At 46.8% G+C, this 12,500-nt stretch overlaps 28 non-coding genes and 10 pseudogenes across 28 annotated transcripts; all 38 read right to left on the bottom strand.

Moving 5' to 3' along the window:
• Nucleotides 1–18: 18 nt before the first annotated feature.
• On the bottom strand, nt 19–137 carry LOC138539588 (5S ribosomal RNA). Its single transcript, XR_011287652.1, has one exon. It is a non-coding gene; the product is annotated as a 5S ribosomal RNA (ribosomal RNA).
• Nucleotides 138–243: 106 nt separating this feature from the next.
• Nucleotides 244–362, bottom strand: LOC138538367 (5S ribosomal RNA). Its single transcript, XR_011286470.1, has one exon. It is a non-coding gene; the product is annotated as a 5S ribosomal RNA (ribosomal RNA).
• A 464-nt stretch (nt 363–826) lies between these two features.
• LOC138543363 (5S ribosomal RNA) lies at nt 827–935 on the bottom strand (annotated as a pseudogene).
• Nucleotides 936–1,040: 105 nt separating this feature from the next.
• On the bottom strand, nt 1,041–1,159 carry LOC138547694 (5S ribosomal RNA). The gene has a single exon (XR_011291525.1). It is a non-coding gene; the product is annotated as a 5S ribosomal RNA (ribosomal RNA).
• A 106-nt stretch (nt 1,160–1,265) lies between these two features.
• LOC138548853 (5S ribosomal RNA) lies at nt 1,266–1,384 on the bottom strand. The gene has a single exon (XR_011292647.1). It is a non-coding gene; the product is annotated as a 5S ribosomal RNA (ribosomal RNA).
• A 463-nt stretch (nt 1,385–1,847) lies between these two features.
• On the bottom strand, nt 1,848–1,956 carry LOC138546081 (5S ribosomal RNA; annotated as a pseudogene).
• A 106-nt stretch (nt 1,957–2,062) lies between these two features.
• On the bottom strand, nt 2,063–2,171 carry LOC138544391 (5S ribosomal RNA; annotated as a pseudogene).
• A 106-nt stretch (nt 2,172–2,277) lies between these two features.
• LOC138549922 (5S ribosomal RNA) lies at nt 2,278–2,396 on the bottom strand. The gene has a single exon (XR_011293691.1). It is a non-coding gene; the product is annotated as a 5S ribosomal RNA (ribosomal RNA).
• Nucleotides 2,397–2,502: 106 nt separating this feature from the next.
• On the bottom strand, nt 2,503–2,621 carry LOC138541887 (5S ribosomal RNA). Its single transcript, XR_011289882.1, has one exon. It is a non-coding gene; the product is annotated as a 5S ribosomal RNA (ribosomal RNA).
• Nucleotides 2,622–2,727: 106 nt separating this feature from the next.
• On the bottom strand, nt 2,728–2,846 carry LOC138538366 (5S ribosomal RNA). The gene has a single exon (XR_011286469.1). It is a non-coding gene; the product is annotated as a 5S ribosomal RNA (ribosomal RNA).
• A 704-nt stretch (nt 2,847–3,550) lies between these two features.
• On the bottom strand, nt 3,551–3,669 carry LOC138548852 (5S ribosomal RNA). The gene has a single exon (XR_011292646.1). It is a non-coding gene; the product is annotated as a 5S ribosomal RNA (ribosomal RNA).
• A 465-nt stretch (nt 3,670–4,134) lies between these two features.
• LOC138543362 (5S ribosomal RNA) lies at nt 4,135–4,243 on the bottom strand (annotated as a pseudogene).
• Nucleotides 4,244–4,348: 105 nt separating this feature from the next.
• On the bottom strand, nt 4,349–4,467 carry LOC138551166 (5S ribosomal RNA). The gene has a single exon (XR_011294898.1). It is a non-coding gene; the product is annotated as a 5S ribosomal RNA (ribosomal RNA).
• A 106-nt stretch (nt 4,468–4,573) lies between these two features.
• LOC138539986 (5S ribosomal RNA) lies at nt 4,574–4,692 on the bottom strand. Its single transcript, XR_011288045.1, has one exon. It is a non-coding gene; the product is annotated as a 5S ribosomal RNA (ribosomal RNA).
• A 106-nt stretch (nt 4,693–4,798) lies between these two features.
• Nucleotides 4,799–4,917, bottom strand: LOC138548851 (5S ribosomal RNA). Its single transcript, XR_011292645.1, has one exon. It is a non-coding gene; the product is annotated as a 5S ribosomal RNA (ribosomal RNA).
• A 463-nt stretch (nt 4,918–5,380) lies between these two features.
• On the bottom strand, nt 5,381–5,489 carry LOC138546080 (5S ribosomal RNA; annotated as a pseudogene).
• A 106-nt stretch (nt 5,490–5,595) lies between these two features.
• Nucleotides 5,596–5,714, bottom strand: LOC138536779 (5S ribosomal RNA). The gene has a single exon (XR_011284942.1). It is a non-coding gene; the product is annotated as a 5S ribosomal RNA (ribosomal RNA).
• A 106-nt stretch (nt 5,715–5,820) lies between these two features.
• Nucleotides 5,821–5,939, bottom strand: LOC138536936 (5S ribosomal RNA). The gene has a single exon (XR_011285092.1). It is a non-coding gene; the product is annotated as a 5S ribosomal RNA (ribosomal RNA).
• Nucleotides 5,940–6,045: 106 nt separating this feature from the next.
• Nucleotides 6,046–6,164, bottom strand: LOC138549921 (5S ribosomal RNA). Its single transcript, XR_011293690.1, has one exon. It is a non-coding gene; the product is annotated as a 5S ribosomal RNA (ribosomal RNA).
• A 106-nt stretch (nt 6,165–6,270) lies between these two features.
• Nucleotides 6,271–6,389, bottom strand: LOC138539587 (5S ribosomal RNA). Its single transcript, XR_011287651.1, has one exon. It is a non-coding gene; the product is annotated as a 5S ribosomal RNA (ribosomal RNA).
• Nucleotides 6,390–6,495: 106 nt separating this feature from the next.
• Nucleotides 6,496–6,614, bottom strand: LOC138541637 (5S ribosomal RNA). Its single transcript, XR_011289639.1, has one exon. It is a non-coding gene; the product is annotated as a 5S ribosomal RNA (ribosomal RNA).
• Nucleotides 6,615–7,079: 465 nt separating this feature from the next.
• LOC138543360 (5S ribosomal RNA) lies at nt 7,080–7,188 on the bottom strand (annotated as a pseudogene).
• Nucleotides 7,189–7,293: 105 nt separating this feature from the next.
• LOC138551165 (5S ribosomal RNA) lies at nt 7,294–7,412 on the bottom strand. Its single transcript, XR_011294897.1, has one exon. It is a non-coding gene; the product is annotated as a 5S ribosomal RNA (ribosomal RNA).
• Nucleotides 7,413–7,518: 106 nt separating this feature from the next.
• On the bottom strand, nt 7,519–7,637 carry LOC138539974 (5S ribosomal RNA). The gene has a single exon (XR_011288033.1). It is a non-coding gene; the product is annotated as a 5S ribosomal RNA (ribosomal RNA).
• Nucleotides 7,638–7,743: 106 nt separating this feature from the next.
• On the bottom strand, nt 7,744–7,862 carry LOC138548850 (5S ribosomal RNA). The gene has a single exon (XR_011292644.1). It is a non-coding gene; the product is annotated as a 5S ribosomal RNA (ribosomal RNA).
• A 463-nt stretch (nt 7,863–8,325) lies between these two features.
• Nucleotides 8,326–8,434, bottom strand: LOC138546079 (5S ribosomal RNA; annotated as a pseudogene).
• A 106-nt stretch (nt 8,435–8,540) lies between these two features.
• LOC138544389 (5S ribosomal RNA) lies at nt 8,541–8,649 on the bottom strand (annotated as a pseudogene).
• Nucleotides 8,650–8,755: 106 nt separating this feature from the next.
• Nucleotides 8,756–8,874, bottom strand: LOC138549920 (5S ribosomal RNA). The gene has a single exon (XR_011293689.1). It is a non-coding gene; the product is annotated as a 5S ribosomal RNA (ribosomal RNA).
• Nucleotides 8,875–8,980: 106 nt separating this feature from the next.
• On the bottom strand, nt 8,981–9,099 carry LOC138541886 (5S ribosomal RNA). Its single transcript, XR_011289881.1, has one exon. It is a non-coding gene; the product is annotated as a 5S ribosomal RNA (ribosomal RNA).
• Nucleotides 9,100–9,205: 106 nt separating this feature from the next.
• LOC138538365 (5S ribosomal RNA) lies at nt 9,206–9,324 on the bottom strand. The gene has a single exon (XR_011286468.1). It is a non-coding gene; the product is annotated as a 5S ribosomal RNA (ribosomal RNA).
• Nucleotides 9,325–10,028: 704 nt separating this feature from the next.
• Nucleotides 10,029–10,147, bottom strand: LOC138548849 (5S ribosomal RNA). The gene has a single exon (XR_011292643.1). It is a non-coding gene; the product is annotated as a 5S ribosomal RNA (ribosomal RNA).
• A 453-nt stretch (nt 10,148–10,600) lies between these two features.
• Nucleotides 10,601–10,709, bottom strand: LOC138546822 (5S ribosomal RNA; annotated as a pseudogene).
• A 106-nt stretch (nt 10,710–10,815) lies between these two features.
• On the bottom strand, nt 10,816–10,934 carry LOC138547615 (5S ribosomal RNA). Its single transcript, XR_011291448.1, has one exon. It is a non-coding gene; the product is annotated as a 5S ribosomal RNA (ribosomal RNA).
• A 106-nt stretch (nt 10,935–11,040) lies between these two features.
• On the bottom strand, nt 11,041–11,159 carry LOC138536934 (5S ribosomal RNA). Its single transcript, XR_011285091.1, has one exon. It is a non-coding gene; the product is annotated as a 5S ribosomal RNA (ribosomal RNA).
• Nucleotides 11,160–11,265: 106 nt separating this feature from the next.
• On the bottom strand, nt 11,266–11,384 carry LOC138549919 (5S ribosomal RNA). Its single transcript, XR_011293688.1, has one exon. It is a non-coding gene; the product is annotated as a 5S ribosomal RNA (ribosomal RNA).
• A 106-nt stretch (nt 11,385–11,490) lies between these two features.
• On the bottom strand, nt 11,491–11,609 carry LOC138539586 (5S ribosomal RNA). The gene has a single exon (XR_011287650.1). It is a non-coding gene; the product is annotated as a 5S ribosomal RNA (ribosomal RNA).
• Nucleotides 11,610–11,715: 106 nt separating this feature from the next.
• Nucleotides 11,716–11,834, bottom strand: LOC138538364 (5S ribosomal RNA). The gene has a single exon (XR_011286467.1). It is a non-coding gene; the product is annotated as a 5S ribosomal RNA (ribosomal RNA).
• A 464-nt stretch (nt 11,835–12,298) lies between these two features.
• LOC138543359 (5S ribosomal RNA) lies at nt 12,299–12,407 on the bottom strand (annotated as a pseudogene).
• Between the last annotated feature and the right edge of the window lie 93 nt (nt 12,408–12,500).

The raw sequence follows: 12,500 nt of genomic DNA, 5'->3' as shown, positions 1-12,500 counted from the left end.
GAACTTGGAGTACAAAAAAGCCTACAGCACCTGGTATTCCCAGGCGGTCTTCCATCCAGGTACTAACTAGGCCCGACACTGCTTAGCTTCTGAGATCAGACGAGATCAGGCACATTCAGTGTGGTGTGGCCGTAGGCTCTGGGCCTAGTGAGTTTTGTACTTTTAAGCATCTAGTCGGCTAGACCTTGCAGTTTTAAAAGGCAATTGAGAAAGGGCTCACTTCCTGAACTTGGAGCACAAAAAAGCCTACAGCACCTGGTATTCCCAGGCGGTCTCCCATCCAGGTACTAACTAGGCCTGACACTGCTTAACTTCCGAGATCAGTCGAGATCGGGTGCATTCAGTGTGGTGTGGCCGTAGGCTCTAGGAATGCTAAGAATATTACTCTTATGCATTTGCATTTAGTAAGCTAAGCCATGCAGCCACTTGCAACATGATACCACGCTCATCGCTCGATCAGGCTCGATCAGGCGAGATATATAAGACTGGTGGGCCCATTCAGGACTCCTATGTCTGGTAGGATAACTTTAATTCATCCATCCTGTGTCTGTTGCAGGGAGGTGGAGAGAACAATCAACACAATAATGGTTTTCTTTCATGCCTCTTGAAGGACTCAATATTCTCTGTACTGCATTACATGTGAAAGTTGTTTTATTACCCATGAACACACTACCTGTATGCTAATTCTATGTAAAAAGGTAGCTCCAGCCCTCATGATGTTGTCCAACATTTCCGCTATAAAACGGGATACAATTATTTTGGAAACATACCAAATTTGAAAAATAATTGAGAAGTTGCGCAATTACTAATCATGGAGCACAAAAAAAGCCTACAGCACCTGGTATTCCCAGGCAGTCTCCCATCCAGGTACTAACTAGGCCCGACCCTGCTTAGCTTCCGAGATCGGGCGCATTCAGTGTGGTGTGGCCGTAGGCTCTGGGCCTAGTGAGTTTGTACTTTTAAGCATCTAGTCGGCTAGACCTTGCAGTTTTGAAAGGCAATTGTGAAATGGCTCACTTCCTGAACTTGGAGCACAAAAAAGCCTACAGCACCTGGTATTCCCAGGTGGTCTCCCATCCAGGTACTAACTAGGCCCGACACTGCTTAGCTTCCGAGATCAGACGAGATCGGGCGCATTCAGTGTGGTGTGGCCGTAGGCTCTGGGCCTAGTGAGTTTTGTACTTTTAAGCATCTAGTCGGCTAGACCTTGCAGTTTTGAAAGGCAATTGAGAAATGGCTCACTTCCTGAACTTGGAGTACAAAAAAGCCTACAGCACCTGGTATTCCCAGGCGGTCTCCCATCCAGGTACTAACTAGGCCTGACACTGCTTAACTTCCGAGATCAGACGAGATCGGGTGCATTCAGTGTGGTGTGGCCGTAGGCTCTAGGAATGCTAAGAATATTACTCTTATGCATTTGCATTTAGTAAGCTAAGCCATGCAGCCACTTGCAACATGATACCACGCTCATCGCTCGATCAGGCTCGATCAGGCGAGATATATAAGACTGGTGGGCCCATTCAGGACTCCTATGTCTGGTAGGATAACTTTAATTCATCCATCCTGTGTCTGTTGCAGGGAGGTGGAGAGAACAATCAACACAATAATGGTTTTCTTTCATGCCTCTTGAAGGACTCAATATTCTCTGTACTGCATTACATGTGAAAGTCGATTTATTACCCATGAACACACTACCTGTATGCTAATTCTATGTAAAAAGGTAGCTCCAGCCCTCATGATGTTGTCCAACATTTCCGCTATAAAACGGGATACAATTATTTTGGAAACATACCAAATTTGAAAAATAATTGAGAAGTTGCGCAATTACTAATCATGGAGCACAAAAAAGCCTACAGCACCTGGTATTCCCAGGCAGTCTCCCATCCAGGTACTAACTAGGCCTGACCCTGCTTAGCTTCCGAGATCGGGCACATTCAGTGTGGTGTGGCCGTAGGCTCTGGGCCTAGTGAGTTTTGTACTTTTAAGCATCTAGTCGGCTAGACCTTGCAGTTTTGAAAGGCAATTGTGAAATGGCTCACTTCCTGAACTTGGAGCACAAAAAAGCCTACAGCACCTGGTATTCCCAGGTGGTCTCCCATCCAGGTACTAACTAGGCCCGACACTGCTTAGCTTCCGAGATCAGACGAAATCAGTGTGGTGTGGCCGTAGGCTCTGGGCCTAGTGAGTTTTGTACTTTTAAGCATCTAGTCAGCTAGACCTTGCAGTTTTGAAAGGAAATTGAGAAATGGCTCACTTCCTGAACTTGGAGCAGAAAAAAGCCTACAGCACCTGGTATTCCCAGGCGGTCTCCCATCCAGGTACTAACGAGGCCCGACACTGCTTAGCTTCCGAGATCAGACGAGATCGGGCGCATTCAGTGTGGTGTGGCCGTAGGCTCTGGTTCTTGTGAGTTTTGTACTTTTAAGCATCTAGTCGGCTAGACCTTGCAGTTTTGAAAGGCAATTGAGAAATGGCTCACTTCCTGAACTTGGAGTACAAAAAAGCCTACAGCACCTGGTATTCCCAGGCGGTCTTCCATCCACGTACTAACTAGGCCCGACACTGCTTAGCTTCTGAGATCAGACGAGATCAGGCACATTCAGTGTGGTGTGGCCGTAGGCTCTGGGCCTAGTGAGTTTTGTACTTTTAAGCATCTAGTCGGCTAGACCTTGCAGTTTTAAAAGGCAATTGAGAAAGGGCTCACTTCCTGAACTTGGAGCACAAAAAAGCCTACAGCACCTGGTATTCCCAGGCGGTCTCCCATCCAGGTACTAACTAGGCCTGACACTGCTTAACTTCCGAGATCAGTCGAGATCGGGTGCATTCAGTGTGGTGTGGCCGTAGGCTCTAGGAATGCTAAGAATATTACTCTTATGCATTTGCATTTAGTAAGCTAAGCCATGCAGCCACTTGCAACATGATACCACGCTCATCGCTCGATCAGCGCTCGATCAGGCTCGATCAGGCGAGATATATAAGACTGGTGGGCCCATTCAGGACTCCTATGTCTGGTAGGATAACTTTAATTCATCCATCCTGTGTCTGTTGCAGGGAGGTGGAGAGAACAATCAACACAATAATGGTTTTCTTTCATGCCTCTTGAAGGACTCAATATTCTCTGTACTGCATTACATGTGAAAGTCGATTTATTACCCATGAACACACTACCTGTATGCTAATTCTATGTAAAAAGGTAGCTCCAGCCCTCATGATGTTGTCCAACATTTCCGCTATAAAACGGGATACAATTATTTTGGAAACATACCAAATTTGAAAAATAATTGAGAAGTTGCGCAATTACTAATCATGGAGCACAAAAAAGCCTACAGCACCTGGTATTCCCAGGCAGTCTCCCATCCAGGTACTAACTAGGCCTGACCCTGCTTAGCTTCCGAGATCGGGCACATTCAGTGTGGGCACATTCAGTGTGGTGTGGCCGTAGGCTCTGGGCCTAGTGAGTTTTGTACTTTTAAGCATCTAGTCGGCTAGACCTTGCAGTTTTAAAAGGCAATTGAGAAAGGGCTCACTTCCTGAACTTGGAGCACAAAAAAGCCTACAGCACCTGGTATTCCCAGGCGGTCTCCCATCCAGGTACTAACTAGGCCTGACACTGCTTAACTTCCGAGATCAGACGAGATCGGGTGCATTCAGTGTGGTGTGGCCGTAGGCTCTAGGAATGCTAAGAATATTACTCTTATGCATTTGCATTTAGTAAGCTAAGCCATGCAGCCACTTGCAACATGATACCACGCTCATCGCTCGATCAGCGCTCGATCAGGCGAGATATATAAGACTGGTGGGCCCATTCAGGACTCCTATGTCTGGTAGGATAACTTTAATTCATCCATCCTGTGTCTGTTGCAGGGAGGTGGAGAGAACAATCAACACAATAATGGTTTTCTTTCATGCCTCTTGAAGGACTCAATATTCTCTGTACTGCATTACATGTGAAAGTTGATTTATTACCCATGAACACACTACCTGTATGCTAATTCTATGTAAAAAGGTAGCTCCAGCCCTCATGATGTTGTCCAACATTTCCGCTATAAAACGGGATACAATTATTTTGGAAACATACCAAATTTGAAAAATAATTGAGAAGTTGCGCAATTACTAATCATGGAGCACAAAAAAAGCCTACAGCACCTGGTATTCCCAGGCAGTCTCCCATCCAGGTACTAACTAGGCCCGACCCTGCTTAGCTTCCGAGATCGGGCGCATTCAGTGTGGTGTGGCCGTAGGCTCTGGGCGTAGTGAGTTTGTACTTTTAAGCATCTAGTCGGCTAGACCTTGCAGTTTTGAAAGGCAATTGTGAAATGGCTCACTTCCTGAACTTGGAGCACAAAAAAGCCTACAGCACCTGGTATTCCCAGGTGGTCTCCCATCCAGGTACTAACTAGGCCCGACACTGCTTAGCTTCCGAGATCAGACAAGATCGGGCGCATTCAGTGTGGTGTGGCCGTAGGCTCTGGGCCTAGTGAGTTTTGTACTTTTAAGCATCTAGTCGGCTAGACCTTGCAGTTTTGAAAGGCAATTGAGAAATGGCTCACTTCCTGAACTTGGAGTACAAAAAAGCCTACAGCACCTGGTATTCCCAGGCGGTCTCCCATCCAGGTACTAACTAGGCCCGACACTGCTTAGCTTCTGAGATCAGACGAGATCAGGCGCATTCAGTGTGGTGTGGCCGTAGGCTCTGGGCCTAGTGAGTGTTGTACTTTTAAGCATCTAGTCGGCTAGACCTTGCAGTTTTAAAAGGCAATTGAGAAAGGGCTCACTTCCTGAACTTGGAGCACAAAAAAGCCTACAGCACCTGGTATTCCCAGGCGGTCTCCCATCCAGGTACTAACTAGGCCTGACACTGCTTAACTTCCGAGATCAGACGAGATCGGGTGCATTCAGTGTGGTGTGGCCGTAGGCTCTAGGAATGCTAAGAATATTACTCTTATGCATTTGCATTTAGTAAGCTAAGCCATGCAGCCACTTGCAACATGATACCACGCTCATCGCTCGATCAGGCTCGATCAGGCGAGATATATAAGACTGGTGGGCCCATTCAGGACTCCTATGTCTGGTAGGATAACTTTAATTCATCCATCCTGTGTCTGTTGCAGGGAGGTGGAGAGAACAATCAACACAATAATGGTTTTCTTTCATGCCTCTTGAAGGACTCAATATTCTCTGTACTGCATTACATGTGAAAGTCGATTTATTACCCATGAACACACTGCCTGTATGCTAATTCTATGTAAAAAGGTAGCTCCAGCCCTCATGATGTTGTCCAACATTTCCGCTATAAAACGGGATACAATTATTTTGGAAACATACCAAATTTGAAAAATAATTGAGAAGTTGCGCAATTACTAATCATGGAGCACAAAAAAGCCTACAGCACCTGGTATTCCCAGGCAGTCTCCCATCCAGGTACTAACTAGGCCTGACCCTGCTTAGCTTCCGAGATCGGGCACATTCAGTGTGGTGTGGCCGTAGGCTCTGGGCCTAGTGAGTTTTGTACTTTTAAGCATCTAGTCGGCTAGACCTTGCAGTTTTGAAAGGCAATTGTGAAATGGCTCACTTCCTGAACTTGGAGCACAAAAAAGCCAACAGCACCTGGTATTCCCAGGTGGTCTCCCATCCAGGTACTAACTAGGCCCGACACTGCTTAGCTTCCGAGATCAGACGAGATCGGGCGCAATCAGTGTGGTGTGGCCGTAGGCTCTGGGCCTAGTGAGTTTTGTACTTTTAAGCATCTAGTCAGCTAGACCTTGCAGTTTTGAAAGGCAATTGAGAAATGGCTCACTTCCTGAACTTGGAGCACAAAAAAGCCTACAGCACCTGGTATTCCCAGGCGGTCTCCCATCCAGGTACTAACGAGGCCCGACACTGCTTAGCTTCCGAGATCAGACGAGATCGGGCGCAATCAGTGTGGTGTGGCCGTAGGCTCTGGGCCTAGTGAGTTTTGTACTTTTAAGCATCTAGTCAGCTAGACCTTGCAATTTTGAAAGGCAATTGAGAAATGGCTCACTTCCTGAACTTGGAGCACAAAAAAGCCTACAGCACCTGGTATTCCCAGGCGGTCTCCCATCCAGGTACTAACGAGGCCCGACACTGCTTAGCTTCCGAGATCAGACGAGATCGGGCGCATTCAGTGTGGTGTGGCCGTAGGCTCTGGTTCTTGTGAGTTTTGTACTTTTAAGCATCTAGTCGGCTAGACCTTGCAGTTTTGAAAGGCAATTGAGAAATGGCTCACTTCCTGAACTTGGAGTACAAAAAAGCCTACAGCACCTGGTATTCCCAGGCGGTCTTCCATCCAGGTACTAACTAGGCCCGACACTGCTTAGCTTCTGAGATCAGACGAGATCAGGCACATTCAGTGTGGTGTGGCCGTAGGCTCTGGGCCTAGTGAGTTTTGTACTTTTAAGCATCTAGTCGGCTAGACCTTGCAGTTTTAAAAGGCAATTGAGAAAGGGCTCACTTCCTGAACTTGGAGCACAAAAAAGCCTACAGCACCTGGTATTCCCAGGCGGTCTCCCATCCAGGTACTAACTAGGCCTGACACTGCTTAACTTCCGAGATCAGTCGAGATCAGGTGCATTCAGTGTGGTGTGGCCGTAGGCTCTAGGAATGCTAAGAATATTACTCTTATGCATTTGCATTTAGTAAGCTAAGCCATGCAGCCACTTGCAACATGATACCACGCTCATCGCTCGATCAGCGCTCGATCAGGCGAGATATATAAGACTGGTGGGCCCATTCAGGACTCCTATGTCTGGTAGGATAACTTTAATTCATCCATCCTGTGTCTGTTGCAGGGAGGTGGAGAGAACAATCAACACAATAATGGTTTTCTTTCATGCCTCTTGAAGGACTCAATATTCTCTGTACTGCATTACATGTGAAAGTTGATTTATTACCCATGAACACACTACCTGTATGCTAATTCTATGTAAAAAGGTAGCTCCAGCCCTCATGATGTTGTCCAACATTTCCGCTATAAAACGGGATACAATTATTTTGGAAACATACCAAATTTGAAAAATAATTGAGAAGTTGCGCAATTACTAATCATGGAGCACAAAAAAAGCCTACAGCACCTGGTATTCCCAGGCAGTCTCCCATCCAGGTACTAACTAGGCCCGACCCTGCTTAGCTTCCGAGATCGGGCGCATTCAGTGTGGTGTGGCCGTAGGCTCTGGGCCTAGTGAGTTTGTACTTTTAAGCATCTAGTCGGCTAGACCTTGCAGTTTTGAAAGGCAATTGTGAAATGGCTCACTTCCTGAACTTGGAGCACAAAAAAGCCTACAGCACCTGGTATTCCCAGGTGGTCTCCCATCCAGGTACTAACTAGGCCCGACACTGCTTAGCTTCCGAGATCAGACAAGATCGGGCGCATTCAGTGTGGTGTGGCCGTAGGCTCTGGGCCTAGTGAGTTTTGTACTTTTAAGCATCTAGTCGGCTAGACCTTGCAGTTTTGAAAGGCAATTGAGAAATGGCTCACTTCCTGAACTTGGAGTACAAAAAAGCCTACAGCACCTGGTATTCCCAGGCGGTCTCCCATCCAGGTACTAACTAGGCCCGACACTGCTTAGCTTCTGAGATCAGACGAGATCAGGCGCATTCAGTGTGGTGTGGCCGTAGGCTCTGGGCCTAGTGAGTGTTGTACTTTTAAGCATCTAGTCGGCTAGACCTTGCAGTTTTAAAAGGCAATTGAGAAAGGGCTCACTTCCTGAACTTGGAGCACAAAAAAGCCTACAGCACCTGGTATTCCCAGGCGGTCTCCCATCCAGGTACTAACTAGGCCTGACACTGCTTAACTTCCGAGATCAGACGAGATCGGGTGCATTCAGTGTGGTGTGGCCGTAGGCTCTAGGAATGCTAAGAATATTACTCTTATGCATTTGCATTTAGTAAGCTAAGCCATGCAGCCACTTGCAACATGATACCACGCTCATCGCTCGATCAGGCTCGATCAGGCGAGATATATAAGACTGGTGGGCCCATTCAGGACTCCTATGTCTGGTAGGATAACTTTAATTCATCCATCCTGTGTCTGTTGCAGGGAGGTGGAGAGAACAATCAACACAATAATGGTTTTCTTTCATGCCTCTTGAAGGACTCAATATTCTCTGTACTGCATTACATGTGAAAGTCGATTTATTACCCATGAACACACTACCTGTATGCTAATTCTATGTAAAAAGGTAGCTCCAGCCCTCATGATGTTGTCCAACATTTCCGCTATAAAACGGGATACAATTATTTTGGAAACATACCAAATTTGAAAAATAATTGAGAAGTTGCGCAATTACTAATCATGGAGCACAAAAAAGCCTACAGCACCTGGTATTCCCAGGCAGTCTCCCATCCAGGTACTAACTAGGCCTGACCCTGCTTAGCTTCCGAGATCGGGCACATTCAGTGTGGTGTGGCCGTAGGCTCTGGGCCTAGTGAGTTTTGTACTTTTAAGCATCTAGTCGGCTAGACCTTGCAGTTTTGAAAGGCAATTGTGAAATGGCTCACTTCCTGAACTTGGAGCACAAAAAAGCCTACAGCACCTGGTATTCCCAGGTGGTCTCCCATCCAGGTACTAACTAGGCCCGACACTGCTTAGCTTCCGAGATCAGACGAAATCAGTGTGGTGTGGCCGTAGGCTCTGGGCCTAGTGAGTTTTGTACTTTTAAGCATCTAGTCAGCTAGACCTTGCAGTTTTGAAAGGAAATTGAGAAATGGCTCACTTCCTGAACTTGGAGCACAAAAAAGCCTACAGCACCTGGTATTCCCAGGCGGTCTCCCATCCAGGTACTAACGAGGCCCGACACTGCTTAGCTTCCGAGATCAGACGAGATCGGGCGCATTCAGTGTGGTGTGGCCGTAGGCTCTGGTTCTTGTGAGTTTTGTACTTTTAAGCATCTAGTCGGCTAGACCTTGCAGTTTTGAAAGGCAATTGAGAAATGGCTCACTTCCTGAACTTGGAGTACAAAAAAGCCTACAGCACCTGGTATTCCCAGGCGGTCTTCCATCCACGTACTAACTAGGCCCGACACTGCTTAGCTTCTGAGATCAGACGAGATCAGGCACATTCAGTGTGGTGTGGCCGTAGGCTCTGGGCCTAGTGAGTTTTGTACTTTTAAGCATCTAGTCGGCTAGACCTTGCAGTTTTAAAAGGCAATTGAGAAAGGGCTCACTTCCTGAACTTGGAGCACAAAAAAGCCTACAGCACCTGGTATTCCCAGGCGGTCTCCCATCCAGGTACTAACTAGGCCTGACACTGCTTAACTTCCGAGATCAGTCGAGATCGGGTGCATTCAGTGTGGTGTGGCCGTAGGCTCTAGGAATGCTAAGAATATTACTCTTATGCATTTGCATTTAGTAAGCTAAGCCATGCAGCCACTTGCAACATGATACCACGCTCATCGCTCGATCAGCGCTCGATCAGGCTCGATCAGGCGAGATATATAAGACTGGTGGGCCCATTCAGGACTCCTATGTCTGGTAGGATAACTTTAATTCATCCATCCTGTGTCTGTTGCAGGGAGGTGGAGAGAACAATCAACACAATAATGGTTTTCTTTCATGCCTCTTGAAGGACTCAATATTCTCTGTACTGCATTACATGTGAAAGTCGATTTATTACCCATGAACACACTACCTGTATGCTAATTCTATGTAAAAAGGTAGCTCCAGCCCTCATGATGTTGTCCAACATTTCCGCTATAAAACGGGATACAATTATTTTGGAAACATACCAAATTTGAAAAATAATTGAGAAGTTGCGCAATTACTAATCATGGAGCACAAAAAAGCCTACAGCACCTGGTATTCCCAGGCAGTCTCCCATCCAGGTACTAACTAGGCCTGACCCTGCTTAGCTTCCGAGATCGGGCACATTCAGTGTGGGCACATTCAGTGTGGTGTGGCCGTAGGCTCTGGGCCTAGTGAGTTTTGTACTTTTAAGCATCTAGTCGGCTAGACCTTGCAGTTTTAAAAGGCAATTGAGAAAGGGCTCACTTCCTGAACTTGGAGCACAAAAAAGCCTACAGCACCTGGTATTCCCAGGCGGTCTCCCATCCAGGTACTAACTAGGCCTGACACTGCTTAACTTCCGAGATCAGACGAGATCGGGTGCATTCAGTGTGGTGTGGCCGTAGGCTCTAGGAATGCTAAGAATATTACTCTTATGCATTTGCATTTAGTAAGCTAAGCCATGCAGCCACTTGCAACATGATACCACGCTCATCGCTCGATCAGGCGAGATATATAAGACTGGTGGGCCCATTCAGGACTCCTATGTCTGGTAGGATAACTTTAATTCATCCATCCTGTGTCTGTTGCAGGGAGGTGGAGAGAACAATCAACACAATAATGGTTTTCTTTCATGCCTCTTGAAGGACTCAATATTCTCTGTACTGCATTACATGTGAAAGTCGATTTATTACCCATGAACACACTGCCTGTATGCTAATTCTATGTAAAAAGGTAGCTCCAGCCCTCATGATGTTGTCCAACATTTCCGCTATAAAACGGGATACAATTATTTTGGAAACATACCAAATTTGAAAAATAATTGAGAAGTTGCGCAATTACTAATCATGGAGCACAAAAAAGCCTACAGCACCTGGTATTCCCAGGCAGTCTCCCATCCAGGTACTAACTAGGCCTGACCCTGCTTAGCTTCCGAGATCGGGCACCTTCAGTGTGGTGTGGCCGTAGGCTCTGGGCCTAGTGAGTTTTGTACTTTTAAGCATCTAGTCGGCTAGACCTTGCAGTTTTGAAAGGCAATTGTGAAATGGCTCACTTCCTGAACTTGGAGCACAAAAAAGCCTACAGCACCTGGTATTCCCAGGTGGTCTCCCATCCAGGTACTAACTAGGCCCGACACTGCTTAGCTTCCGAGATCAGACGAGATCGGGCGCAATCAGTGTGGTGTGGCCGTAGGCTCTGGGCCTAGTGAGTTTTGTACTTTTAAGCATCTAGTCAGCTAGACCTTGCAGTTTTGAAAGGCAATTGAGAAATGGCTCACTTCCTGAACTTGGAGCACAAAAAAGCCTACAGCACCTGGTATTCCCAGGCGGTCTCCCATCCAGGTACTAACGAGGCCCGACACTGCTTAGCTTCCGAGATCAGACGAGATCGGGCGCAATCAGTGTGGTGTGGCCGTAGGCTCTGGGCCTAGTGAGTTTTGTACTTTTAAGCATCTAGTCAGCTAGACCTTGCAATTTTGAAAGGCAATTGAGAAATGGCTCACTTCCTGAACTTGGAGCACAAAAAAGCCTACAGCACCTGGTATTCCCAGGCGGTCTCCCATCCAGGTACTAACGAGGCCCGACACTGCTTAGCTTCCGAGATCAGACGAGATCGGGCGCATTCAGTGTGGTGTGGCCGTAGGCTCTGGTTCTTGTGAGTTTTGTACTTTTAAGCATCTAGTCGGCTAGACCTTGCAGTTTTGAAAGGCAATTGAGAAATGGCTCACTTCCTGAACTTGGAGTACAAAAAAGCCTACAGCACCTGGTATTCCCAGGCGGTCTTCCATCCAGGTACTAACTAGGCCCGACACTGCTTAGCTTCTGAGATCAGACGAGATCAGGCACATTCAGTGTGGTGTGGCCGTAGGCTCTGGGCCTAGTGAGTTTTGTACTTTTAAGCATCTAGTCGGCTAGACCTTGCAGTTTTAAAAGGCAATTGAGAAAGGGCTCACTTCCTGAACTTGGAGCACAAAAAAGCCTACAGCACCTGGTATTCCCAGGCGGTCTCCCATCCAGGTACTAACTAGGCCTGACACTGCTTAACTTCCGAGATCAGTCGAGATCGGGTGCATTCAGTGTGGTGTGGCCGTAGGCTCTAGGAATGCTAAGAATATTACTCTTATGCATTTGCATTTAGTAAGCTAAGCCATGCAGCCACTTGCAACATGATACCACGCTCATCGCTCGATCAGGCTCGATCAGGCGAGATATATAAGACTGGTGGGCCCATTCAGGACTCCTATGTCTGGTAGGATAACTTTAATTCATCCATCCTGTGTCTGTTGCAGGGAGGTGGAGAGAACAATCAACACAATAATGGTTTTCTTTCATGCCTCTTGAAGGACTCAATATTCTCTGTACTGCATTACATGTGAAAGTTGATTTATTACCCATGAACACACTACCTGTATGCTAATTCTATGTAAAAAGGTAGCTCCAGCCCTCATGATGTTGTCCAACATTTCCGCTATAAAACGGGATACAATTATTTTGGAAACATACCAAATTTGAAAAATAATTGAGAAGTTGCGCAATTACTAATCATGGAGCACAAAAAAAGCCTACAGCACCTGGTATTCCCAGGCAGTCTCCCATCCAGGTACTAACTAGGCCCGACCCTGCTTAGCTTCCGAGATCGGGCGCATTCAGTGTGGTGTGGCCGTAGGCTCTGGGCCTAGTGAGTTTGTACTTTTAAGCATCTAGTCGGCTAGACCTTGCAGTTTTGAAAGGCAATTGTGAAATGGCTCACTTCCTGAACTT

The sequence above is a fragment of the Ambystoma mexicanum genome, unplaced genomic scaffold (assembly GCF_040938575.1).
Source record: "Ambystoma mexicanum isolate Mex_15411 unplaced genomic scaffold, UKY_AmexF1_1 Mex_scaf10, whole genome shotgun sequence".
Classification (NCBI taxonomy): domain Eukaryota; kingdom Metazoa; phylum Chordata; class Amphibia; order Caudata; family Ambystomatidae; genus Ambystoma; species Ambystoma mexicanum.
The sequence above is the reverse complement of the archived record's forward strand: the minus strand, read 5'-3'. Positions and strand labels throughout refer to the sequence as shown.